General features: G+C 40.8%; 1 protein-coding gene across 3 annotated transcripts in view; it reads left to right on the forward strand.

The window, feature by feature from the left end:
* ADGRA1 (adhesion G protein-coupled receptor A1) overlaps positions 1-26,750 on the forward strand; it is a 1,152,497-nt gene that overhangs the window by 84,238 nt on the left and 1,041,509 nt on the right. For 2 of the 3 annotated variants that reach the window (XM_056529273.1, XM_056529272.1), the window contains one exon: positions 451-545. The gene's annotated coding sequence lies outside the window, so the exon portion shown is untranslated. Of the gene's footprint in view, positions 1-450; positions 546-14,569; positions 14,697-26,750 lie in introns of those variants that run through there. The other variant, XM_056529274.1, reaches the window with a different exon arrangement.

A 26,750-nucleotide genomic window follows, 5' to 3' on the forward strand; every position in this document is an offset into this window, starting at 1 on the left:
ATATAAAGAATTTATTGTTATGACTTTCCTCTTCATGACAACACAGTCTTTCTCACACTCTAGAGCTCTCAATCTTTAATCAGGAAAGGCCATAGATGCCGCAGCCGCACCGTCACACCCCTATTACCACCAGCTGCAAACTGACCAGAGGAACGCATGCAGTGATATAGATCTCTAATGTCCTGTCACCACTATGCAAAAATATACTAAAAATATTTGCTGCTTAAAAAACAAACCAAGGGGGAGGTATCTTATGTTTGAGATACTGGTTTAATTTATGTAATGTAAGAAATATGTATGGCATTTAATATTTCATAATTTATATGATATCATGTTGCTTTGCTTTATACCATTTTACAATGCATGCCCAATATGGTAACACCTTGTTAAGTATTGCATGTGTTTTAACGCAACCATTTCTTATGTATTAATGCCAATTTTGTCTTCTAGGCAAACTGATACATGAGTCTCGCTGAATATCAAGACGTATAAGGACTAAAGGTGCCTCAAGGTGACACTAATGGAAATTTGCAGAGCTTTTAGCAGTTAAGTAAACAATGAATAACAATAAATGAGAAGGTAAAGAAGGATCAGTGAAGAATAATGTGTACCAATAGCCAGGACTATGAAGACATTAAAGGGGTATTCCAGGATTTTTTTTTTTTATTGGACTGTGCTACAGGGGCTGTTAAGTTAGTGTAGTTAATAATATAGTGTCTGTACCTGTGTATGATGGTGGTCTCACAATTATTATGAGATTTGTGCCCCAAAGTTTATTTTTAGCAGCATACAAAATTAGTGTTGTCTCAGGTTTTCCCGATTTGCAGTGCGGCCCGAGACATTACATCACTAGACAAGTGATGGCAGGGAGCCTGTCCTGGGTGGAGTTACCACTGGGTGGGAGGGAGTTCATTCTGCAATTAATTGTATTTTTGCAACAGCTAGAGGCACCTTGGTTAGAAAACTCTGGTCTATTGCATGGAATGCAGCTCATTTGTGTTTAAATGGGCGAGGCTGCTAATGTGTGGGAGGAAGAAAAGTGACATGACACTTACAAACAAGGAATCATGGGTCTTGTAGTTGAAAAAGGAAACTTCAACAGGAGATAGCCAGTTCACAAAAATATAGCCTCAGTGTTATGGTAATCTCACAACATAGCCATTTAGCCCCAAGACAAGCACGGTTACTTTCTAAGCATATCCATTACTGTCTGGCATGTAAGTACTAAATCACCATATGGTGGATAACCCCTTTAAAGATTTCAAAATTATGACTTGTTAACCCTAGGCATAGCTAGAAGGGTTGCTTGTGTGGCACTTGCCCTATGTGCTAGGTAATGGAGTGCCACTGTCACAGCAATAAGAGTTTTGGAGGATAGTGGGGCCCACCATCTAGCAATAGCAGTGCCTGGACAGGGGAGATGAATGATTACTTTTCTGAAATACAATCTATATATGCAGCACATATCATCATACAGCACTGGGATCTGTAAGTATTACTAGAACCAAACTAAATATTTTTTTGCCAGTGAAAGAAAGTGGAGCTTCTTTCCTGTGGTAGCTCTTGGCTTTCCATTATCTTTATCCAGGCAGCTCTTACAAGACAACAGAGTACTGGAGTTTTGTCAAAAATTAAAGACTGTTTCCAGGCCTTATCTACTTTTTGTTAGATTACCTGAATATTTTATAAATTAATATTCAGAAGAAAATGCTAAAGAGTCCACAAATACTTGTAAATCACAACATTTACACAAATTATGACCCCCCCCCCCCAACCCCTCCCATGTGAAAAGCTGTATGGCGGATAGAGTTTCTGATTGTCACACGATTTGCCTTGACCAAAAGAGGAAACTGCCTACAGGATGTATCACATGGCAACAAGCTAAAAAACACAAGAGTAGTGATGAGTGAATAAAAATCTGACAAATCTAAATTCCTTACGAATTTGAGGAAAAATTTGGTTCGCAACGAATGTGAATATCGCCAGCGATTCGATTGTGCGAATCGCTTCATTAAACTCCATTTAGTGCAGTCCAGGCTCCAGGGCATCTAAAATGGCGGATCCACATGTGAGGACATGGGGCAAGGAATCCTGGGATGATGGGAACAAGGGTCGCCGGATGACCCTGAATCACATGCAGAATGCAGCCTATCAGCAGCCAGCCACCCCTGTGATGTCACAGCCCTATATAATCGACAGCCATCTTGCGGCCAGTCACATCAGCATTCTATTACAGAGAGAGAGGGACAGACAGCAGTGTGTGTTGCACAGAAAAGCTTTTTAACAGCAGTGATTCACCTCAAGCCCAAATCCAGCCTAGAAGCACTGATAGGGAAGTGAGTGAGATTGAGAGAGAGAGAGTGCAATTTTGGTTGTAGTACACAGCGACTGAGTGCTGCAGCACTGGTGTGTACAACAACTGAAAAGCTAATAGTAGCCAGTCAGTTAGGGTGAGCAGAGCACTAAAAGCGTATTGTCCTCTATTAAGTGAAAAATGTGCGTACATCTAAGTGGTGTACCATTTTGTTCCTGTTAAAGTCTTAAGGGCCCAGATACTGTGAAAGGCCAGCCACAAGTACACACCTGCTGTTCTCCTCATGCTGATGCCAGCTCCAAGCTGTCTCATACTGCCACCATATGTTCTCCTTATTCTGCTGCCACCTCCAGGCTGTGTCATATAGCCACTATATGTTCTCCTCATGATGCCGCCAACTACAGGCTTTGTCATTCAGCCACTATATGGTCTCCTCATGCTGCCGCCACCTCCAGGCTTTGTCATTCAGCCACTATATGGTCTCCTCATGCTGCCGTCACCCCCACTCTATGTCATTCAGCCACTATATGGTCTCCTCATACTGATGCCACCTCCAGGCTCTGTCATTGTGCCGCTCTGTGACAGTGATTCTAATAGCGACGCATCTGATCTGCATGTCATACTGAATAACAGTATTATTTCACTAACCCTGCACACACGCTATGCATGTTACAGCAAGGCAAAGTGTTCTACACCCCTATTGAGGCTCTCTGTAGGCCAGAAATAATCGTTTTTTATTAGTGATTCGCTGCAATTAAGTTCTGGGAAGCTATGACTTATGTCCCCCCTACTGTATGTACACAGGGTTGTCGCCTGAATGTAACCTTCCTTTCCCTACTCTATTAGGTCTCCAGGCTTGTCATCATCATCATCATAAGCAGTAGTTCAATGCTAAGTGTAACCCATTCCTTGCTGTGCTGCTGTTTCTTTACTTTCTGCTCTTATAGCACTTTACAAAACCAGTACAGCATTAACCCCATCTCCACAAGTCACCTATGGTAGTGTATTGTAAATCCTCCCCCAGAACAGTGCTAGCATGTTCAGTCCATTGCACTTGTACCAGCACTAAGTCCTGGCATAGCAGAGAGGAGTAAATGTTGTGCTGTGATTGGCCAAATAAGTAAGGTCAAGGAAGTCCCAGTGTGTGTACTTCTGGCAAACAGCCCCACTCAGGTTCCACCCCTGATATACAGAGTAAAAATAGCTGTGAACTATTATGGGTACTCTTAGGGGCTCAACAAGAGCAGTGAGAGCACTGACACCAGCTTGTCACCATTCTGAAAAGTTAATCTTACAAAACCATGCATTTTTTTCATAAATCTTTTGAAAATGCACATTAAATACACTTTAATTTATCACTTTTCCTCATTTAAAATATCTGATCTGTCAGATACTTGTAAAATATAGCTGTCTGTCAGCATCATTGTCCTGAACCTTTCTGCTTCTTGACAGATCTACAATGTCCAGTTTTGACTCTCATTCCCTCTTGTTTGTTTTTTTGTTTTTTTTGCTTGGGTGCAAGAACGACATGCCAAAAAGGTTTTTCTTGGTGTGTGTGTGTGTGTGTGTATATATATATATATATATATATATATATATATATATATGTATATATTGGCCATTGGAGCTACAAGCAGGACATTTGCACATTTTGCTCTGGAGGACCCAGCACATCCATATGTTCCATAGCCCTTTAATTTCAAAAGGAACTGTGTAATATAATTTTTTAGCTGTAGTCGTGCTATAGGAGAAATGAATAATTGCTGCTGGGTTATCTACACATTACAGTAGATTACTACGAATTCCAGCTGCAGGACAACCTGTGATAAGCTTCTGCTTGCAGTCCCAACTACTGAAAGGGTAGTCTTGAACCCTTTTAAGATAAGCCTGAATTGTAAGAATAGTAGGGGAGATTCATCAAAACCTGTGCAGAGGAAATGTTGACAAGTTGCCCATCAACCAATCAGATCGCTTCTTTTATTTTTGAAAAGGCCTCTGAAAAATAAAAGAAGCAATCTGATTGGTTGCTATGGGCAACTGGTCAACTTTTCCTCAGCAAAGGTCTTGATGAATCTCCCCCAATATCACAGAGTCAACTACTGACATGCTGGTGAATGGAACTTACTGTATACTTTAAATTGTGTAATTAAAAAAAAAGTGTAAAATCCATAACATCAATCCAGTTGTAAACTATTAACTATGCTTAACCCTGTTATAATGACTTTCTGGAAGAAAAATGAAAAACATGTAATAGAAGAGGTTTTGTGGATTTTAGGAACACCCGTCAATGCTTTCCATAGAGAATGTACTGTGTATGCTTTTTGGCTAAAGTTACCTTTTGAGTGTTTTCCTAAATGTTTATAGAAGAAAGTGAAATAAACTGGACTCATATGTAAAAAAATCAATTCTTTTGAGCATTTAAGTAAAGGAAAAGCCAACATCATGATTTTTTACATGATTAATATAAAGGAAAAGTGAGGTGGATTAGAATGCAGCATTTACTATAAGTATACTATAATGTTACGTTTTATGCTAATCTTAACTCAAGGAATTCAGACCTCAAGAATAACTATAAACAAAAGAAAGGAGAATAGAAGCTTTAAGAAATCTAAGAGTCCTCTCGGATACACATTAAAAGTTCCAGTGACTTACAGAATAAATACCAGCTCTGGTAACACAGTCTCATGTATGCAGGGAAATCTTTTAGGCCCCCATTACAAAATGGACTTTGGCTGACTTTCCAGAAGTAAAGAATAGTGCATCTCAAACTTCTGTAAACATTCATTGAACAGAATAGCCCATTAAACCTTGTTGAAGATAGAATAAACACTGCCTGTTTTATTGGCCTTGAATTAGGATCGGCCAATGTTCCAGGGTTCATCCATCTTTTGCAGGCACGCTAATGTTATAATAACATCGTAATGAAATATTCAGCGAGTTTTATTATTCTTGGTTAACTTTACTGTGAGATCCTAGAAGATACTTGTGATAGATGCACAACAAATGAATTCATGGTAGAAATATTCCAGTACTAACCCATACGTAAACTCTAGGTTACAGTGAAGGGTCAACACCCAAATTACTTTGCCAATTGCTCTAACGTGCACATTAAGCACAATGCCTGATTATAGAGCAATGTATTTTCTGATAGCATATCTCCAGTCAAATCTGGGATGGTCACATTTAATTGTAGTCTTACCACTTCTTTCTAATTCCTCCAAGCTATATAGAGTCCTGGATAAAGGGTCCCTCTGATCAAAAATATAATGGGCAATGTCACTTTAAAAAACATTTGACATGTCGTAGATTGATGGCAAAAGTTTTGATCAGTTGGGGTCTGGGTGTAAAGGTCACAAAAGATTGCTAAAATGAGCCAGGCAAAGTTTTCTTTCAGTTCTGTTGTCTATGGGACTGTCTCAGTCACACACACAAAGAGAGGGGAGAGAAACGCTCAGTTGGGTGCTTCACTACCAACTCTATTTAGTTACTGATCAGGGTCTGAAAACTCACACCATATCAAAAGTTTTTTTTTAGCTATATATATATATATATATATATATATATATATATACCCTTTAAAGCTTCCCATTATTTCTGAATCATCATGTACAGTAAGTAGATATGTAAGAATATGCAATATGTTTTGAATTTAATCTGATAGGCGCCATCACTACAGGATGTGAGGGACATACATTGGGTATTTTCTTTCTCTTTATGAGACAGTGGGCAGACTTCAGCTTTGACCTGAACTTTTGAGGAATCTTGCCATGCCAAGTTGACTTAAAGAGACTCTTTCAGTAGGTTTATGTTGCCGCCACGATGACAGCATAACTTGTTTAAAGAGACACTGAGCAGAGGAATGTATTACTTATATATCATACGGAACATACAGATATCATACTGAACAGGTTCCTCCACCATCTGGCCACTGTTTGCCAGCTGTCTGCGTATATTGTCTAGAGTTAGACCGCTGTCAATGTATGGCCGGTGGGTAGAGGGAGCACGTAATGGGCACCTTATCACCAAATTTCCTTCTTCTTAGCATTTTGAAATGGCCCGGGCAGAGACAATGGTGTGTATTGAAGGTGCCAAATGAGTCTGGATGGTAGGCAAGGGAACTGTGGGAGCTACTCGTACTTGTTGGCAGATCAAACTATCCTCTTTACTAGTGGTATGTCTGGGCTTCCTGGAGCCTGTTCACCATCAGTGTGTGTCCTCATGTGACCATTGCTCCCAACACCTTCTAACAGCTTAGTCAGAATTGTCTAGATGGAGGGCAATTTGTCAAAATTACCATCCTGCTTCTCCCCAATTATGTGCTCCCTCTCAAAGTATGTCAACTAGGCAAAATGTTTTCAAATGCATCATAGGGTCATGTTTAGCAGTAAGGTTTCCTTCATCAAGAGGTAGACCAAACATAGCCTTTGAGAGCCTTTTTATAGGCCAGAAATGGTAGCATCTTTATGCCCTCTTGTGGCAAGACCTAGTGTTGAACAGACCACACCTGCAATCATATACATGTCAGCTCTGCATGCCAAGATAACCTCATGCCAAGATTTGCATCACTCTGGTATTTCTATTCCAGTGCATTCATATTAATGTTATTATTATTATTTTTCCAATGAATATGTATATATGTCATCACCAATGAACATTAGCCCTGTTTCTATCCATATCTGTCCACTGAAAGAAACAGGCAACAAGCCTGCAGGATACAGGTGCAGCAGGCGCAGGCCGTAGCCTATGAGGGACACCTTTCATCTCCTTACAAGAATCTACTACTAAAATAATAAATTGGTTTTTCAAACATTTCCCTCCGTGCAGGATTCAGAACCAGCCTTTTTGTTTGGCCCCTTGAACAACATAAATTGTAATCCGGAATATATCATGTCGCTGTAATGTATTTTCTAGCTGACTAGTGGACCATTAAAGAGGACACTAACCAGCATCTGCAAAACAGGAAAACTCAGATCTTTTGTAGAGATTTTTGAAAAAACATTAGCCCTGGTGTTTGTTTCATTAATGATAGCTCAGAATATATATATATAGTCTAAAAACCTTATCATAAAAAACGCACTAAGATATGCAGCGATGATTTATCTACTCCATGTAAAGGGATCCCATTTCTAAAGGCGGATTTTGTATTACACTTTATAGTGTGCTCTGAAATGCTTAGGATAACAGTCTGATATAATAAGAAACAGCCAGACTCTGTGGAATATAAGCAACTGTGCAAATAATGTTCCAAAGCAGAGAATAAGGCTTAAAAACATATGCTGAAACTACAGGACCCTCTGGCTTCATATTTTCTGACTGCCCTGGGGTCTGGATACTATAAAGAACTAAATCTCCAGTTTATAGACCAGCAGAGAAAAGGTAAAAACACTTATGTCAAGCGCTAGGAAACAATGGCCCTCATTTATCACCCCCAGTCCTGGGGTCTATATTGTTTCATTTCCATATCAAGTTTCTATTGGGTTTTCTCTCTAATATTCTTCAACATGTCGGGAATTTCTGGTGCATTAGACATTGGCGAAGTGCGCCCAAATAAGAAATGTTTTCATTTATTTTACCTCCCATTTATAAGTAAAAGATCACAGGAGATCCTCATTATCACTCATATGTAGTTACAAACACTTGATTTATTGCAAAGGTTTGCACATTCCAGGGCAGAAAATTTGATAAATGGCTTTAGTAGAAAGACCCACCCACATTTTAACCCCTTAAAGGGTACCTTCCGTCAAAAATTTTTTTTTGATATATTATAGATTAATGTATGCAGAATAACTTTCCAATAGCATGTTATTAAAAAATATGCTTCTTTCTATTTCATTTTCCACTTTGAAAAAATTACCACTAGGGGTCTCCCTACCAGCCCATTTTTTTTATAGATTTAAGACTCATGCGGGAGTCCTAAATCTAAGACTGCAGCCGGAATACAGAAAAACTCACCACTGCTCACTGCCAGGGAGCAGTGTTGAGCTTGTCTATGACCCGGCTGCAGTCTGAGATTTAGGACTCCTGCATGAGTCTGAAATCTATAAAAAAGGACTGGTAGGGAGACCCCTAGTGGTCATTTTTTTAAAGGGGAAAATTAAATAGAAAGAAGCATATTTTTTAATAACATGCTATTGGAAAGTTATTCTGCATACATTAATCTATAATATATCAAACGTTTTTTTGATGAAAGGTACCCTTTAACGACGCAGGACGTATATTTACGTCCTCTGCCGGCTCCCGCGGTGTCCCCGCGTCATATCGGGTCGGTCCCGGCGGCTATCAATGGCCGGGACCCGCGGCTAATACAGGACATCACCGATCGCGGTGAAGCCCTGTATTAACCCTTCAAACGCGGCGATAAAGGCTGACCGCCGCGTCTAAAGTGAAAGTATCCCGGCTGCTCAGTCGGGCTGTTCGGGACCGCCGTGGTGAAATCGCGGCGTCCCAAACAGCTTGCAGGACCCCAATAGGGCCCTTACCTGCCTCCTCGGTGTCCGATCGACGAATGACTGCTCCGTGCCTGAGATCCAGGCAGGAGCAGTCAAGCGCCGATTACGCTGATCACAGGCATGTTAATACACGCCAGTGATCAGCATAGGAGATCAGTGTGTGCAGTGTTATGGGTCCCTATGGGACCTATAACACTGCAAAAAAAAAGTGTTAATAAAGGTCATTTAACCCCTTCCCTAATAAAAGTTTGAATCACCTCCCTTTTCCCATAAAAAAAATAAAACAATGTAAATAAAAAAATAAAATAAACATATGTGGTATCGCCGAGTGCTTAAATGTCCGAACTATAAAAATATATCATTAATTAAACCGCTCGGTAAATGGCGTACGCGCAAAAAATTCCAAAGTCCAAAAAAGCGTATTTTGGTCACTTTTTATACCATTAAAAAATGAATAAAAAGTGATCAAAAAGTCCGATCAAAACAAAAATCATACCGAAAAAAACAAAGATCACAGTGCAAAAAATGAGTCCTCATACTGCCCTGTACGTGGAAAAATAAAAAAGTTATAGGGGTCAGAAGATGACATTTTTAAACATGTAAATTTTCCTGCATGTAGTTATGATTTTTTCCAGAAGTACGACAAAATCAAATCTATATAAGTAGGGTATCATTTTAACCGTATGGACCTACAGAATAGTGATAAGGTGTCATTTTTACCGAAATATTCACTGCGTAGAAACGGAAGCCCCCAAAAGTTACAAAATGTCGTTTTTTCTTCAATTTTGTCACACAATGATTTTATTTTACATTTTGCCATGAATTTTTGGGTAGAATGACTAATGTCACTGCAAAGTAGAATTGGTGACGCAAAAAATAAGCCATAATATGGATTTTTCGGTGGAAAACTGAAAGGGTTATGATTTTTAAAAGGTAAGGAGGAAAAAATGAAAGTGCAAAAACTGAAAAACCTTGAGTCCTTAAGGGGTTAAATAAATATTGGAAAGTGATGACTTTCTCAGAAAAAAAGGAAAATTTGCTGCATGTTTGACTCACAATGGAAATCAGGTAAAATACATTTCCAAATATAATTTATACAGAACTCCAATAGTTAATAAGGGCCACTGTCAACTTAAATGGGCACTGTCAGAATCAAAAACGCTTTTTTATATTGTACATCTTGGCAAAACATTATCTTTCTAATTTATTTAATGAAAACAGAGAGGAAGGGGTTATACAGCAGCTTGGAGTGATTGGATGAAGAGACTCAGCACAGCACAGCAGACTAAGGGGGGAAGTGGATGCATGGTGAGTGAAGGCATGCTCAGTTCTTGCCTCGTACACACCCATTACTGAGCAGTGGATGTCAGAATGAGTGAGCAGCAAAATAGAGGGGTTTGTGAGCCAAATACAAAAGCTAAACACGTAAAAGACATGTAACATAGTAACATAGTTTGTACGGCAGGATAAAAGACGAGTCCATCGAGTTCATCCTAAAACTCTACTATGCTGATCCAAAGGAAGGCAAAAACCTCTCATGAGGCTGATGCCAGTTGCCCCCACGTGACAGGGAAAACTTTCCCTCCTGACTCCAATATGGCATCAGAATAAACTGCTGTCCACATAAATCTAGTGTCCATAACATGTAATATTATATTTTTCCAGAAAAACACCCAGGCTCCCCGTGAACTTGTTTATTGAGTCATGTGGCAGAGAGTTCCCTAGTCTTACTGCTCTTACAGTAAATAATCTCTGTCTGTGATGATGGTGAAAGCTCCTTTCCTCTAGATGTACAGGATGCCCCCTTGTCATGGTTATGTAAAGCATCTGTGTGACCTAGTGAGTAACATAGATATGTTTTTCTGTGATATGACAAGCATGCTTTAAATGTAATGGTGTCTACATCAAGATTATGAAAATAGTCATCCAGAAGGATATGATTCTTAGCTAATAAATATATTATAATACTAGGGGTTAGCAGCTATCAGTGTGTGGAGAATATCACTGCTTACCTTGGCTGAGCTGCTGGCTCTAGACTTATTTGCACTTTTTCAGACAGCAACAATTCCAGATGCACCTTGTAGGTGCCGCACACATGGGCATGCTGTCTCTTTAAGCATCTGTGCTTGTCCCTGATTCAAGTCCCCCTCTTATCCTTGCCAGGCATACCTGTATAAGAGAGAATCATTATCATTTGCTGGTGCGGTGAGCTGGGAACTTGTGTTCTATATAAGGACACTCCTCCCTTCCTGTGGTGTCTGAGCAATAGTGTGGTTTTGCCATAGCAGAGGTGTTTGTTCCTGTCCTGATATCCGGCATCTGACCCTAGCCTGTTTCCGGACTCTACCTCAAGCCTTATCCCTCTACCTGTCTGCTTCTCCAGTGTATGACCCTAATGGTCGACCATGCCTCTGTCTGCTAGCAAGCTCATTCCATTCTTCTACATCTCACTCTACACTGCTGCGCTTATTTCATTCACAGACAGCTTACCCCACCTGCCTGTATCCCCAGCGCTTGGCACCAATGCGTTCTGGCCTGCTGGGTCAGCTCTCTTTTAACCTGGACTACTTTCTCACGCTTGTGTTAGCGACCTGGTGTCTCCCCTATGGCTACGACCAGCCTGAAGCGGGATAAAGGGTGAAAACCAGGGGAAGTTTTAGACGCCACTATCAAGTTTGGCTCAAAGTCAAAACAGTAAGTGGCACAGTGGGTCCACATACATACAAAACATAAATTGAAGTGCAATGAGGCTCATACTTGTGGGTTGAGGCCAAAATATGGTGACTATCTTTGAGATTTATTTGCTGTTGAATACACTGAAGGTATTATTGAGTAAGTCTGGGATTAGTAAAAAGTGTTTTCTCTTTTTCTAATGAATACCTGGTATTGCACCTCATGATCATTCACTGGAAGAGTCGCAAGGTCAAACACAGCCAGGACAGGAGTGGTGCTGTTCCTGGATGAAAGCAGATCCTTGTCCCATCCAGGCATCCTTCGTTTAAAAACCCAAAAAACCCTGGAAAAATGTATGATGAGTGGCAGGTATTATGTCAGTATTAAACAAAGGGCTGGTAGAGTAAGATGCAGCATTTTTATTAAGAGGTGTATACCACTGAATATATTTGGTGCATCTTTGGCCCTTATATTCCTTTTATTAGCACATGCCATAGTGGGTTGACTTAGTGGGACCTCTTTTGGCCCTGCAAATGTTAACCTACAGGGCAAATAGAGGTCCCACTAAGTCAACCCACTGCAGATCAGGTGTGTTAGGACATACAATCAGTACTTACCTTCTCTGCTCTCCTGTAGCTACAGCACCAACACTTCTGGTCCCCCCACTGGCCTCTGCTTCTTCTTTGTTCCTTTGACGTCCTGACCCACTAGACCCTGCAGCTCAGCCAATGAGCGGCCATAGAGGTGTCCCGGGTGAGCAGCCCATTTTTTGTAGAAACAACGATGTATGGCACCATACAGCAGGTAAAAGTCCACTTTATTGAAGCGATCAATAAAAGTACAGGCAGAGCATAGTTGCCTACGCGTTTCGGACAAGCATGTCCTTAGTCATGGCATAAAAAGCAGTAACATGTTCTTTCTTATATATATCCTGTTGTTCAGTCACATGGTATTGCTAACAGAAAAAGCTAAAAAATGTGACATGGACAACTAATCACTAGTGTTGAGCGGCATAGGCCATATTCGAATTTGCAATATTTTGCGAATATATGGACGAATATTCATCATATAGTCGCTAAATTTGGATATTCGGAATATTCACGTTTTATTTTCGCATATGCGAAAATTCGCGTATGCGAAAATTTGCATATGCGACAATTAGCATATAAAAAATCACCATAAGCGAAAATTCGCTCGCCAGTCTCATACAGTAGTATTAGAGCCTTCTTTACACCACACAAGCTGGAAGCAGAGAGGGATGATCACTGTGATGTGTACTGTGAAAAAAAATAAAAAGAAACGAATATTCGTAATTACGAATATATAGTGCTATGTTCGTGAATATTCGCGAATTCGCGAATAAAATTCGGATTGCGAATATTCGCAAGCAACACTACTAATCACCTCATTACATCATTGTTTCTACATATCTACATGAGAGGGGTGGTGCAGCCCAGGCACAGCAGCGGTGGCAAGGATTGGAGCGATCTACTAACATACGAAGGGAGTGCCATTTGTTGTAGAGTCAGGACAGCATAAGAACCTGTAAGAATCGGAGGCCAGGACAAGGTAAGTATAAAACGTTTAATATTTTTGTACCATCCCCAGCTGCGAAGCAAACTTATGTTTTCCCCTTTAAAGGGGTACTCTGGTGGAAAACCTTTTTTTTTTTTTTTAAATCAACTGGTGCCACAAAGTTAAACAGATTTGTAAATGACTTCTATGAAAAAAATCTTAATCCTTCCAGTACTTATTAGCTGCTGAATACTACGGAGGAAATGGTTTTCTTATTGGAACACAGAGCTCTCTGCTGACATCATGACCACAGTGCTCTCTGCTGACATCTCTGTCCATTTTAAGAGCTGTCCATAGTAGTAGAAAATCCCCATAGAAAACATATGCTGCTCCAAAAATGGACAGAGATGTCCGCAGAGAGCACTGTGGTCATGATGTCAGCAGAGAGCTCTGTGTTCCAAAAAGAAAATAATTTCCTCTGTAGTATTCAGCAGCTAATAAGTACTTAAAAGATTAAGATTTTTTAATAGAAGTAATTTACAAATCTGTTTAACTTTCTGGCACCAATTGATTTAAAAAAACAAAAAACAAAAAAAAAAAGTTTTCCACAGGAGTACCCCTTTAAGCATCTGCCAGAAATCATAATGATGTAAGCTCCTAAATTAACAGAGATAAGGATCACTGCTTAGCGTGAATGGGTCTCATGGTGATGAAATAATGTAACGTTTTAAAATGATAATTTCCATAGCAATATAAAGTATTGCGAGTGATTGAAATATAGGAACATTGGCGCTTCCATGTGCTCTTGTTATATGTTCATTGCTGCTCCTGTGTTTTCCTCCTAACAACCATTGATCATTATTTTGTATTTGCAATCGGAGCTCATATCTGATATAAAAGCAAGACAAGTTGGCAGCCATAAAAGAAAACATGCTGCTTACAATAATACTTTATTGTTCCTCTAAAGTGCTCAAATATGTTTCTCTTTATGATGAAGCAATAACTTAGATGTAGTAACCGTTTACATTAGAGTAAAACGCCAGATCCACAGGTGTCCATCTATTGTCCCAATGATGTACTGTGCTTTACAGGACTGTTAAAAGCCGGACCTAATGGACTGATCTACTTTAAGCAAGCCATGACTTTACTGTCAACTAGAAAGAAAGCTTATAATGGAGGTTTTCTCTGTATCTGAGCACTATTCTACCGTAAGAAATTGTATTTCTTTGGCTATTCTAAAGAGATGACCTCTCTATTGTGTCAATATTTTTAGGTTTGTTCAATTTATTATACACAGTGGGGGAGATTTATCGAAACCTGTCCAGAGGAAAAGTTGTTGAGTTGCCCATAGCAACCAATCACATCGCTTCTTTCATTAATCAGAGGTTTTTCAAAAATGAAAGAAGCGATCTGATTGGTTGCTATGGGCAACTCAACAATTTTTCCTCTGGGCAGGTTTTGATAAATCCCCCCCCCCCCCCAGTTTACATAAAGGGGTTTTTTGAATTGGAAATGGCTACTTTTTAGACGCTGAACCCATAACTTCCTGCACTCGGTCAATGAAGCCAGTTTGGGAGAGAGCGCTGTGAGCGTGCCTAGAAGGAGATGTGTCTACTCCCCCATGACTAGTTACCAGTCCTTAGCAAACAACACAAGTGCCAAACAATGTTGTTTTTTTGAGAAAATGTGGCATTGCATGGTGCATTGGAGAACAGTATTGGAACAGTGTTCTTAGCATGTATAAGGTACAGGGGCCAGTTTGGGATAGAAGCCTGAAAGTTTGGAGATCACTCCTATGTCTATGATTTAAAGTGTACCTGTCGTTTTTTAAAACTTTTTATTACATGTATGAGAGACATGTCAAAAGTTTGTTTTGTGTCCAGATCCCAATCAACTGTAGGAATAAGTGGGGAGAAAAGTGCAGCTGACTGAGACAATCCCATAGACTTACACTGTTTGTCTTGCATTGACATGTCTCTACAACATGTCAAAACTTTTCAAAAGGGACAGTGCCTATTTAACTCTTTTGATGCATTGATCGCTGTATTTAAACATTTATAGCACCATATCTAATGGTCCAGGGGTCCGATCGACTGTCAGGCCAGCTCCAAGAACTGAAGTAATCCTTAGTGCAGTTGGTGACTCGCAATTGATGCAGCCTGCCTATGGCTGATTGTTCAATAGAGCAATTTAATAAATCAATGTAATGCTTATGCATTATATTAATCTAAAGAAGCAATATTATTAATGTTTATAATAGACCATTGGGCACCAAGAAGGTGTAATAAAAAATCTCTTTTCTCCCAATAAAAATTCAAATCCCTTCTCTTTTCCCATATTACAAATAAATTAAATAACTAAATACATAAATAAAATAAACTCATCTTGATCCTGCACAATCAAAAGAGTAAATGCATGAAAATTCCAAGGGCCAAAATTAATGAATTTTGGAGTCACCACATCTTAGAATCCGAAAAATAAATTTGGCTTGTCAGTTTTGGTGAACTCCACCAAAATGTTTGCCCCACAAAATTGGCCAATTTCTAATATATATATATATATATATATATATATATATATATATATATATATATATATATATTATATATATATATATATATATATATATATATATATATATATATATATATATATATAGTTTTTTTTTATATATTTTGTTCAGAGTGTTGTGTTCAGGGAGGCAGTGGTCATGTCATGCCACACCCCCTCGTGATGTCATACCATGCCCCTCCATTGGTGGGGGCATGGCGTGACGTCATGAGGGAGCATGGTGGACAAGGGGGCGTGGTGTGACATTACAACCATTGCCTTCTGAACCCAACATTCTGAACATAATTTTGAGAATGCTGCATGTCTGCATGAAGATTGCGGGGGGAGGGTCCCAGCGGCCGAAGCCCCGCGATCAGACATTTTATCCCCTATCCTTTGGATAGAAAATAAGATGTCTTGTAACTGAGTACCCCTTTAAGTGTTCATTGTACATCTTTCACTTTCATTTATGGGGAAGGCTATAGTCTTCAGGAATTAGCTATATCCTGTGCAACACTCTTGAGAAGTATAAGAAGTTAATTTCTGCTGCACCCACAATGCAATATTATCCTGAAGATGGATGCAGTAAGCGTTCTGAAACACGTTGGTACATCCTGAGCAATATAGTGATGTCACATACATTGATCTAACACAATGGTAAATTTTGGAGGAACATCAGTGGAGTTGAGACGACACCAGCTGGGGCAGTCTTAGTCCTAACCAATCTGCTACCAATAACTGGCAAATAATTCACAGTTAAATCCACTTAGGGGAATACTAGAAGGACACCGATCGGCTGAGTGCGCTGCCCACCATTGTGGGAGTGCACCTGGGGATACCGCCACTGCGGCAACCCGTGGTAACCGTGAGTAGCCATCTGCTGGCACTTTCTGCCAGTAGACAACAGATACTATTAGCACCAGTATTGTAGGTTACCTAGCCGAATAGGCATAGGTAGCCCTGACTGTGGGGACGAAAGGGTTAAGAAGCAGGAAGAAACAGCAACCCTCCCACTCCAGTACCTTGGGGAGGGGTTTCCAAGGGGTGTACGCCCAGGGGTATTTACTGGGTGTCCTGCAAGCAGCTCTCCCTCTTGTGTTCCAGCATCCAAGGTCCCGCCCTCCCTCCCTGGTTTTTTGCTTTCCTGTGTGTTTTGTTTATTCAACTGGGCGTCCTGTTGTGGGACGTTCGGTTTTTTGTTACCCCCTTATATAAAAAAAAAAAAAAAAAAAAAAAAAAAGGCTTATGGATATTTATAAAAAAAAAAAAAAAAAAATTTTTGATAATTAATTTCAATACTTTGTTTGATTTTGTAAGTCACAGCTGGCGTAAAGGAAGTTTATTTTGGGGAGTTTTGAGGTGCCGAAGGCAGCACATGCACGCTGTGGAGACAGTGGGGCATACTGCTTCGGCTGAAGCAGTACTTCGGCAATAAGAAGTTGTGTATTTCATGGTTACTGCTATGCAGTGTTATATTTATTTAACAGAGTTACATATATTTAAATAAACGAGCTGTGACCACCACCCAGCCCACTTAAAAGGTTCATGAGTGTCAGTGTTTTATTTCAGAGTGGGAGAATTTAGATTTAAGATCTGTTTAAAAGGTGTGTCCGTACAGTCTGCCTGAACTGGATAGGTGCTTAACTGTAGGTACACTCATGGCATTGCTAAAATTGTAAATACTTTTGTAATTTCTATTTGGTGATAGCCCTTACTTTGATAATTTTTGATATTATTGTAACTGTATATTGGGAATATTGATTCTTTGTAAGTTGCCTGGTTAACCCCTGAGGAACCCACCGATGTGGTAGAAACGCATCGGGTATACCAGAGCAAGGTCATGTGTTATATTGCCAGGGATTCATAGGGCGCAGTCAAAGGGATATTCCGGGGCAGGGGTCGCTCTTTTAAGGGCGAGTGCCCCGACAGTCCCTGTGGGAGCAGGGGTAGTCTACACTACATCTCCCCGATAGGGTGTTCTAGGGTGCTTAATGCACCAGTGTGCACCACTGCTCTCCTCATTATCCCCCTTATAAACACACTTCCATCCAGTGTGGTCTGTTCTATATATATTTTTTAGATCTGGTGTCAACTCTAACTACTGGCTTTTGTTGTGGGGCCTGTGCTAATGATTGGTTTTAGACGTGTCTGAATAAAAGTTACATTTTAAAGTGTGTACCCCTCTGTGAATTACAATAACTGGCAAAAACACACTTGGTAAGCAATCTAACTGGAGTAACGAGTGGGCGCAGCAGGAACAGACTTCTCATACTAAGATTGTTTCACAGGATATCGCTAATCTCTGTGGATTATCGCCCTTCCCATAATAAAAAATGAAAGATGTCCAACCAACACTTAAGGTAAAACAGGAAAAAAAATTCTTTAATACAACTCAGTGGAAAAATTAAAATATTGTTAGTCTTAGTAGGTGAATAGGAAGTAGTCAAAAATTGAATGGGTTAAAAGAAGTCTATTCAAATTATAGGAGCAAAAAAAACTAAACATTGTAGCTGTTCTCCACTCTGAGGCTCCTCCTCTATGAATTTAGCATGCTGTAACAAAGTTTATTTTTGACACCAGACGACCCCTTTAAGGCACATTATAAATAGTCTGGAATTGTATATAATATGTGAAAGGAGAAGCTTGGGTCTGCTGCCATTTCCCAAACTCCCATTGTTTATTTGGAACATTTTGGAACCAAAAACATGATGCAGTACTGCCATGTCCTGTACCTTCCATTATACTTGGCATAGCAGTATCATTTAAGAAAAGTGATTACTGGCCTGTGAACTGGACTGGCAGAGGTGAAGGAGAAGGTGAGGGTGTTCATTAAGTGCCTGTACTACTAACAGTCTTGGCCAAATGTGTTGTTTTACACAGTAAACCTGCTGTTAAAATTTTAATGGACTTCATAAATTCTCACATAGAGAAAAGAAAGTTGCAAAACACATATGAATCAACGTGCCTGCTGAAATACTGGCAGCCTGGCGAGAAAACCGAGACATATGGCTTCAATTAGTTACCACTCCCCTCAGAGTTGTGTAAATGGAGAAATTCAATAGGTGTTGTTGCACTACACAACATACTGTATTTTTCTCCATATAAGACGCACTTTTTCTTCCCCGAAAATGGGGGGGAAAAGTTGGTGCGTCTTATACGGCGAATACACACCTATCGCGGCGGTCCCTGCGGCCATCAACGGCCGGGAACCGCGGCTAATACAGGACATCACCGATCGCGGTGATGCCCTGTATTATCCCTTCAGACGCGGCGATCAAAGCTGACCCCCGCGTCTGAAGCGAAAGTGACACTAACCCGGCTGCTCAGTCGGGCTGTTCAGGACCACCGCGTCCCGAACAGCTTACAGGACACTGGGAGGCACCTTACCTGCCTCCTCGGTGTCTGCCCCATGCCGGGATCGCATGCATGGCCGGCGCTCCCCTTCGTCGTCCTCACGTCGTCGCGCACACTGTCCCGTCTTCCAATAGGAGCGGCGTGTGTAGCGGCATGCGTAGCAGCGTGATGGTCGGCGACGGAGAGCAAGGATACCGGGCAGCAGAGACGTTCCGGAGGGACGGGGACACCCCGGGGACGCGCGACAGCGATGAAGGGCAATATCCAGGGCAGCGGTGACGAGCTGTGACGGGTCCGGAGCAGCGGGGACACGTGAGTGTTACCTCCTATACCAGTGGTCTTCAACCTGCGGACCTCCAGATGTTGCAAAACTACAACTCCTGGCATGCCCGGACAGCCAACGGCTGTCCGGGCATGCTGGGAGTTGTAGTTTTGCAACATCTGAAGGTCCACAGGTTGAAGGTTCAGAATCTTATTTTTCTAGATTTTCATCCTTTAAAATTGGGCGCGTCCTATATGCCGGAGCGTCTTATATGGCGAAAAATACGGTACTTATCTTTTTTTTTTTACTTGCATCGTATTGTAAGGAGCTTATTCTTTCTGTTGTCTCAGTTCTGGTTCCTTTAAGATGCCATTGGATTCAGTTGGGGTAAATGAAAATAACATGTACACTATGATGTGATCCCGGTCTAGTGAATCACTGCTGCACTATTATTCTTCAGGCTCGTCTTATACCTAATTGGTTAATATTAAAGGAGAACTCCAGCTAAATGAAATTACCATTACATAGAAGTTGAAGTTATATAACTTTATAATGTACAAGTGTAATCTTTGCTGAGTACATACCTTGTTTGTCTTAGCTTTTCCTAATGGCAGGAAGTCCAGTAGTTTTTATAACACATGATGATTGTTGTCTACCTGTAGACAACACAACACTTATCTCACTTCCTTCTCCCCGAGAGCGCATCAGTGTGTGATTGTCCCTAATTGGCTGAGGCAAACCTATATCTATATTCACTTCTTCTCTAACCATGTGACCTGCTCAGCCCTCTGAAGTCAGCTCCTCCAGCAGCTCACATAGGTAACATAAGTTATGGTGTCAGTAATTGATGGCTACCAATACTGTCTGTAGTTATATTCATCCATTTATACAATACTGTATTCGGATCTACATTGTATATCTTTTTTTTTTTTCCAGCAAGATTTTTTTTAATAGTAATTGAAGTGAAATACATTTACATGAAATTAATTTATTTCCATGGGATGGGATAAAATTCTGTGCACACAGCTGTAGGGCCTGTTACAAGAGACACATCTTCTAGTGGTAATATAAATAAACAGTAGCAAGCAGTGCTCCTGAGTGACCATCAAAGATATTGAGAGCGACAACATGTCCTTCAAATATTTAAAATTTTATTATTTAGATTTCATTTTTTTTTTACATTACACATTCCCTCTGCAGCTGAGCTGCCATGATGGTGCAAGTTACAGGGCAACACAGTTCTTATATAGTGTCAGATGACTGACATACAGGGCTTGGCTTTAAAGGGGTACTCCGGCGCTTAGACATCTTATCCCCTATCCAAAGTGATCTTGCACGCCGCATGCCCCCTCCCATAGGCTTGCATTGAGGGGGCAGAGCGTGACGTCACATGGGGGGCGGAGCATGACATCACACGGGGGGGCGGAGCTGGGACATCACAATGCTCCGGCCCCGTGATCGACAGTAATCAGACCTGGAGCAAACATGCTCTGGGGACTGATTTTAACGGGGTGTATAGTGCAAGATCACGGGGGTCCCCAGCGGCAGGACCCCCGCAATCAGGCATCTTATCCCCTATCCTTTGGATAGGGGATAAGATGTCTAACACCGGAGTACCCCTTTAACCCCTTAACGACGCAGGACGTATATTTATGTCCTGCGTCGGCTCCCGCGATATGAAGCGGGATCGCGCCGCGATCCCGCATCATATCGCGTCGGTCCCGGCGCTCATCAACGGCCGGGACCCGCGGCTAATACCACACTGACAGGACAGCTGACAGGACACCGGGAGGGCCCCTACCTGCCTCCTCGGTGTCTGATCGGCGAATGACTGCTCCGTGCCTGAGATCCAGGCAGGAGCAGTCAAGCGCCGATAACACTGATCACAGGCGTGTTAATACATGCCTGTGATCTGTGTAAAAGATCAGTGTGTGCAGTGTTATAGGTCCCTATGGGACCTATAACACTGCAACCTATAACAATGTAAAAAAAAAGTGTTAATAAAGGTCATTTAACCCCTTCCCTAATAAAAGTTTGAATCACCCCCCTTTTCCCATAAAAAAATAAAACAGTGTAAAAAAAAAATAAAATAAACATATGTGGTATCGCCGCGTGCGTAAATGTCCGAACTATAAAAATATATCATTAATTAAACCACACAGTTAATGGCGTACACACAAAAAAATTCCAAAGTCCAAAAAAGCGTATTTTGGTCACTTTTTATACCATTAAAAAATGAATAAAAAGTGATCAAAAGTCCGATCAAAACAAAAAGCATACCGATAAAAACTTCAGATCACGGCGCAAAAAATTAGTCCTCATATCGCCCCGTACGTGGAAAATTAAAAAAGTTATAGGGGTCAGAAGATGACATTTTTAAACGTATAAATTTTCCTGCATGTAGTTATGATTTTTTCCAGAAGTGCGACAAAATCAAACCTATATAAGTAGGGTATCATTTTAACCTTATGGACCAACAGAATAATGATAAGGTGTCATTTTTACCGAAATATGCACTGCGTAGAAACGGAAGCCCCCAAAAGTTACAAAATGGCGTTTTTCCTTCGATTTTGTCGCACAATGATTTATTTTTCTATTTCGACGTGCATTTTTGGGTAAAATGACTAATGTCACTGCAAAGTAGAATTGCGATGCAAAAAATAAGCCATAATATGGATTTTTAGGTGGAAAATTGAAAGGGTTATGATTTTTAGAAGGTAAGGAGGAAAAAACGAAAGTGCAAAAACGGAAAAACCCTGAGTCCTTAAGGGGTTAAGGCACCCTGTCTACAGGTCAAAGGCCTGTATCAGCTTACCAATAGTGTGGTATGCACGGTTACAGGCCCTGCTGTGGGCAAAGGCCTCAATACATCACTGTGCAGCTATAAGTAAAATGGTGCAGGCACATGATCTGAAGACAGGGCTGGACATTATACAGTAAGCGTAGCCCTGTATTCTAATCCTGCAGAGAAGGGAGTGAAGGGGGAGTGAGGAGGCAGGCAATGCTGCACCACTTAAGCAGGTCAGCACTGCCTCTATGACACTTGAGCTGCTAAGATGAAGGACTTTTTATTAGTCATCAACTGGCTCCAGAAAGTTAAACAGATTTGTAAATTACTTCTATTAAAAAATCTTAATCCTTTCAGTACTTATCAGCTACTAAAGTTGAGTTGTTCTTTTCTAAGTTCTCTCTGATGACACCTGTCTCGGGAACTGTCCAGAGTAGAAGCAAATCCCCATAGCAAACCTCTTCTACTCTGTATAGTTCCTGAGACAAGCAGAGATGTCAGCAGAGAGCACTGTTGCCAGACAGAAAAGAACAACTCAACTTCAGCAGCTGATAATTATTGGAAGGATTAAGATTTTTAATAGAAGTAATTTACAAATCTGTTTAACTTTCTGGAGCCAGTTGATATGTAAATTTTTTTTTTCCTGGAATACCCCTTTAAAACCTGGAATGACTGTCCAATGTGTATGGAGGCAGGAGGCTCTCCCCTAAAAGATGTCAGGGGACAGAAGGATTGGGTATCTTGAATTTTATCTTCCAAAAAGTTTTGTTCTCAGAGAGATAAGTAAGAGGAGTCTGGTAGTGGCTTATCCCTCCTCTCTCCATTGAGAACACGTGAATGCTCAGCCAAGCTGAATGTTTACATGTATGTTGGGAATTGTGAAAGGTAGCAGTCAGTCGAATACAAATTTGGCTGACAGCTATTAAAAGTGCATAGGCAATTAAAGAGGACCTGTAGTCAACTCCCCAAAAATGAGATTGTATCTCTACAGTTCTTGATATGACCTTCCATTGCCGAGACATGAGGGCTTATAATTTGTCTGACAATTTAGGTAATCAGTTAGATGGGTGTGTGAACTTAATTGTGATAAATTGTAATAATTAATTATCAGGCGATGGGTGGGGTTATACAGTCAGGACACGCTCCTCAATGTAAAACATCACACATTAACCCCTGACTGTATAATCCCACCTATCACCAGATAGTCACTCCCTCATCTCTCAAAAGACATATTCAAAAACTGTAAAAAGGTGTGTGATCAGGGTTTCATAAGTGACTTCATCTAGTGACAGTATACATGCTAGTGACATTTTTTTTTTAAATTTTTTTTAAATATATTTGGGGGGGGGGGGGACGGGCTTGAGGGGTAGGTTGGCCACAGGTCCTCTTTAAAGGAAGAAGACAAAGGGGCAGATTTACTAATATTGTTTAAAATGCAGACTGTATACCCCAGTATATCTTCAATATAATATGTAATATAAAAATTCTGACATGATCTATCAGAGTTCTTTTTATTTCTTTTTTGTTCAATTTCAATATTAGATTTGTTTTTTGGGAGAGTATGGTAAATAATCGTGTCACACTAAGGAGTCTACTTGATCCCTTAATCAGTCCCCACAGATTCACTTTATGATACTATGGGATGGCTTACAGTTAAGTGACTACTTTTGAGCTGTACCAGGTATTGCCTGAATTAGCATTACTCATCTTGACAGATAATCCTGGTATTTCATGTATACATATATATATATATATATATATATATATATATATATATATATATATAGTGATCACTCAACTTACAATGGCCTCAACATACAATAGTTTCAACATACAATGGTCTTTTCTGGACCATTTTAACTTGAAACCAGACTCAACATACAATGCTACGGACAGTCCAGATCTGTGAAACGTGTCAATGGCTGGAAGATCTGACCAATCAGAATGGACAATCACTGGGAAAACACCTGTATTACTGAAGTGTATGCACTGACTGATGTCTGGCAGCGCCCCCTACAGTACAGAGAGGTATTACATGTTCTGTACACTTTACCTATGCCAGGGTTACCTGCTCCTTTGGACACCAGGTGAGGGTGACTCCATTTAACTTTTTTAGGACATTGCATGTATTGTACAGGACCCTGAAGAAGCTCCTGTCCTCTACAGTGTTTCCCAAGCAGGGTGCCCCCAACTGTTGCAAAACTACAACTCCCGGCCTTTGGCTGTCCGGACATGCTGGGAGTTGTAGTTTTGCAACAGCTGAAGGCTCCCTGCTTGGAAAACACTGACATAGACAGTGATTTACAGCTCCCAGCAGATCTTTATTACTTTTATATATAAGGATTTGCTTTATCTATATTAGTTATCTACTTATTTTTCTTTAATCCTCACTTTTTCCTATTTTTGGATGACATTTTGGGGGCTTCAGAACCAATTACCAGGTTTCCATAGAGTTCTGGTCTCAACATACAATGGTTTCCACAATGGTCGTCCTGGAACCAAATAATATTGTAACTTGAGGGACCATTGTATATATATATATATATATATATATATATATATATATATATATATATATATTTACAGGGCTAAAGTCCTGCAGGAACGCGCAGGAATTGAGTTCCTGCACTTTTTCCACAGCAGGAACACCCCAATACCCATTAGCAGGAGTCCTGCAGGACCAGCCCTTGAGTGGGAGTCTTCGGTGAGTTCCCTCACTTTTTTTTCTTAGGACTTGACCCATATATATATATATATATATATATATATATATATTTAGAATTAGGAATTGTACAGCAGAGTGAATGACTTTCCGCCTTGTGCTTTGTCCTTTATTATCACCGATCCCTTTGGAGTTTATGCGATTGCTTCCGCAGATGAGCGGTAAGACTCCTGTGTGTCAGATCTTTACTGTGTCATCCTATCAAAGGGTTATAGATATATATTTTTTATTTTCCAGGCCAATACGGCAATGCAAAATACATCAGAAAAGAAGGTAGAATAGAGACAGATAGTGATCCAGCACCCACTGGGAGCTGCAAAAAAATATTTTAAGCTTTGTGAGCCCCGGATCATTCATTTGCAATAGCAGTGTGCAGTTTTATCACTACTTATTAAAACTTTTTTTTCTTTTTTAAGTGCCTCAGCAGGGCGACTGCACTCGTTTTTGTATCTAGTTTAATAGAAGACATATTCCGTTTTTCAATTTTCATTCTAGTCTTGAGAATAGTACAATACGAAAGCTGAGGCTGGAAGAAGTATGTCAATACCTCCGTGACTGAAGCACAATGAAGAGTTTGACCTTGTATTCAACTATTATTGCAGTGGGAGATATTTATGGGAGCAGATTTTGTCACTTCCCAGTAGGATTACTTTTGTTCACTCTCCTGTTTTTATTGCTACTGTGGTTAAAGTTGTAGTAAAAAAAATTTAACGCTTAAGGTGGGATATTTTAGTTTTAGGATTTAGCTATAGAGAAAAGTGATAGGGGTAATTGGGTATTATTACATCCGTTTATAAAATGTTGGTTAGAACAGAACACTTTGGTACAAGATGAGGGTCTGGGTTATTGCAGCTCAGCCCCCTTCATTTTAGTGGAGATGTAGTTGCAATACCAGGAACGGCCTGTGAATAAGAACGGCGCTGTCTCTGTGAAAAAAAATAACAGACTTAAAATCTCATACGACCCTGTATCAAAGTGTTTTCCAAACAGTGTGACTCCTGCTGTTGCAAAACTACAACTCCCAGTATGCTCGGACAGCCGAAGGTGCCAGAAAGTTAAACAGATTTGTAAATTACTTCTATTAAAAAATCTTTACCCTTCCAGTACTTTTTAGCTGCTGTATGCTACAGAGGAAATTGCTTTCTTTTTTAATTTCTTTTTTGTCTTGTCCACAGTGCTCTCTGCTGACACCTGATGCCTGTATCAGGAACTGTCCAGAGCAGGAGAAAATCCCCATAGCAAACCTATGCTCCTCTGGACAGTTCCCGATACGGGCATCAGGTGTCAGCAGAGAGCACTGTGGACAAGACAAAAAAGAAATTCAAAAAGAAAACAATTTCCTACAGCTGCTAAAGGGCTCATTTGAGCTATGTGCTCTCTCTCTCTCTGCTCCCTGAGCTATGTGCTCTCTCTCTCTCTGCTCCCTGAGCTATGTGCTCTCTCTCTCTGCTCCCTGAGCTATGTGCTCTCTCTCTCTGCTCCCTGAGCTATTTGCTCTCTCTCTCTGCTCCCTGAGCTATGTGCTCTCTCTCTCTCTGCTCCCTGAGCTATGTGCTCTCTCTCTCTCTCTCTGCTCCCTGAGCTATGTGCTCTCTCTCTGCTCCCTGAGCTATGTGCTCTCTCTCTCTGCTCCCTGAGCTATGCGCTCTCTCTCTGCTCCCTGAGCTATGTGCTCTCTTTCTCTGCTCCCTGAGCTATGTGCTCTCTCTCTCTGCTCCCTGAGCTATGTGCTCTCTCTCTCTCTGCTCCCTGAGCTATGTGCTCTCTCTCTCTGCTCCCTGAGCTATGTGCTCTCTCTCTCTCTCTGCTCCCTGAGCTATGTGCTCTCTCTCTCTGCTCCCTGAGCTATGTGCTCTCTCTCTCTGCTCCCTGAGCTATGTGCTCTTTCTCTCTCTGCTCCCTGAGCTATGTGCTCTCTCTCTCTCTGTCTGCTCCCTGAGCTATGTGCTCTCTCTCTCTGCTCCCTGAGCTATGTGCTCTCTCTCTCTCTGCTCCCTGAGCTATGTGCTCTCTCTCTGCTCCCTGAGCTATGTGCTCTCTCTCTCTGCTCCCTGAGCTATGTGCTCTCTCTCTGCTCCCTGAGCTATGTGCTCTCTCTCTCTCTGCTCCCTGAGCTATGTGCT

The sequence above is a fragment of the Hyla sarda genome, chromosome 7 (assembly GCF_029499605.1).
Source record: "Hyla sarda isolate aHylSar1 chromosome 7, aHylSar1.hap1, whole genome shotgun sequence".
NCBI lineage: Eukaryota > Metazoa > Chordata > Amphibia > Anura > Hylidae > Hyla > Hyla sarda.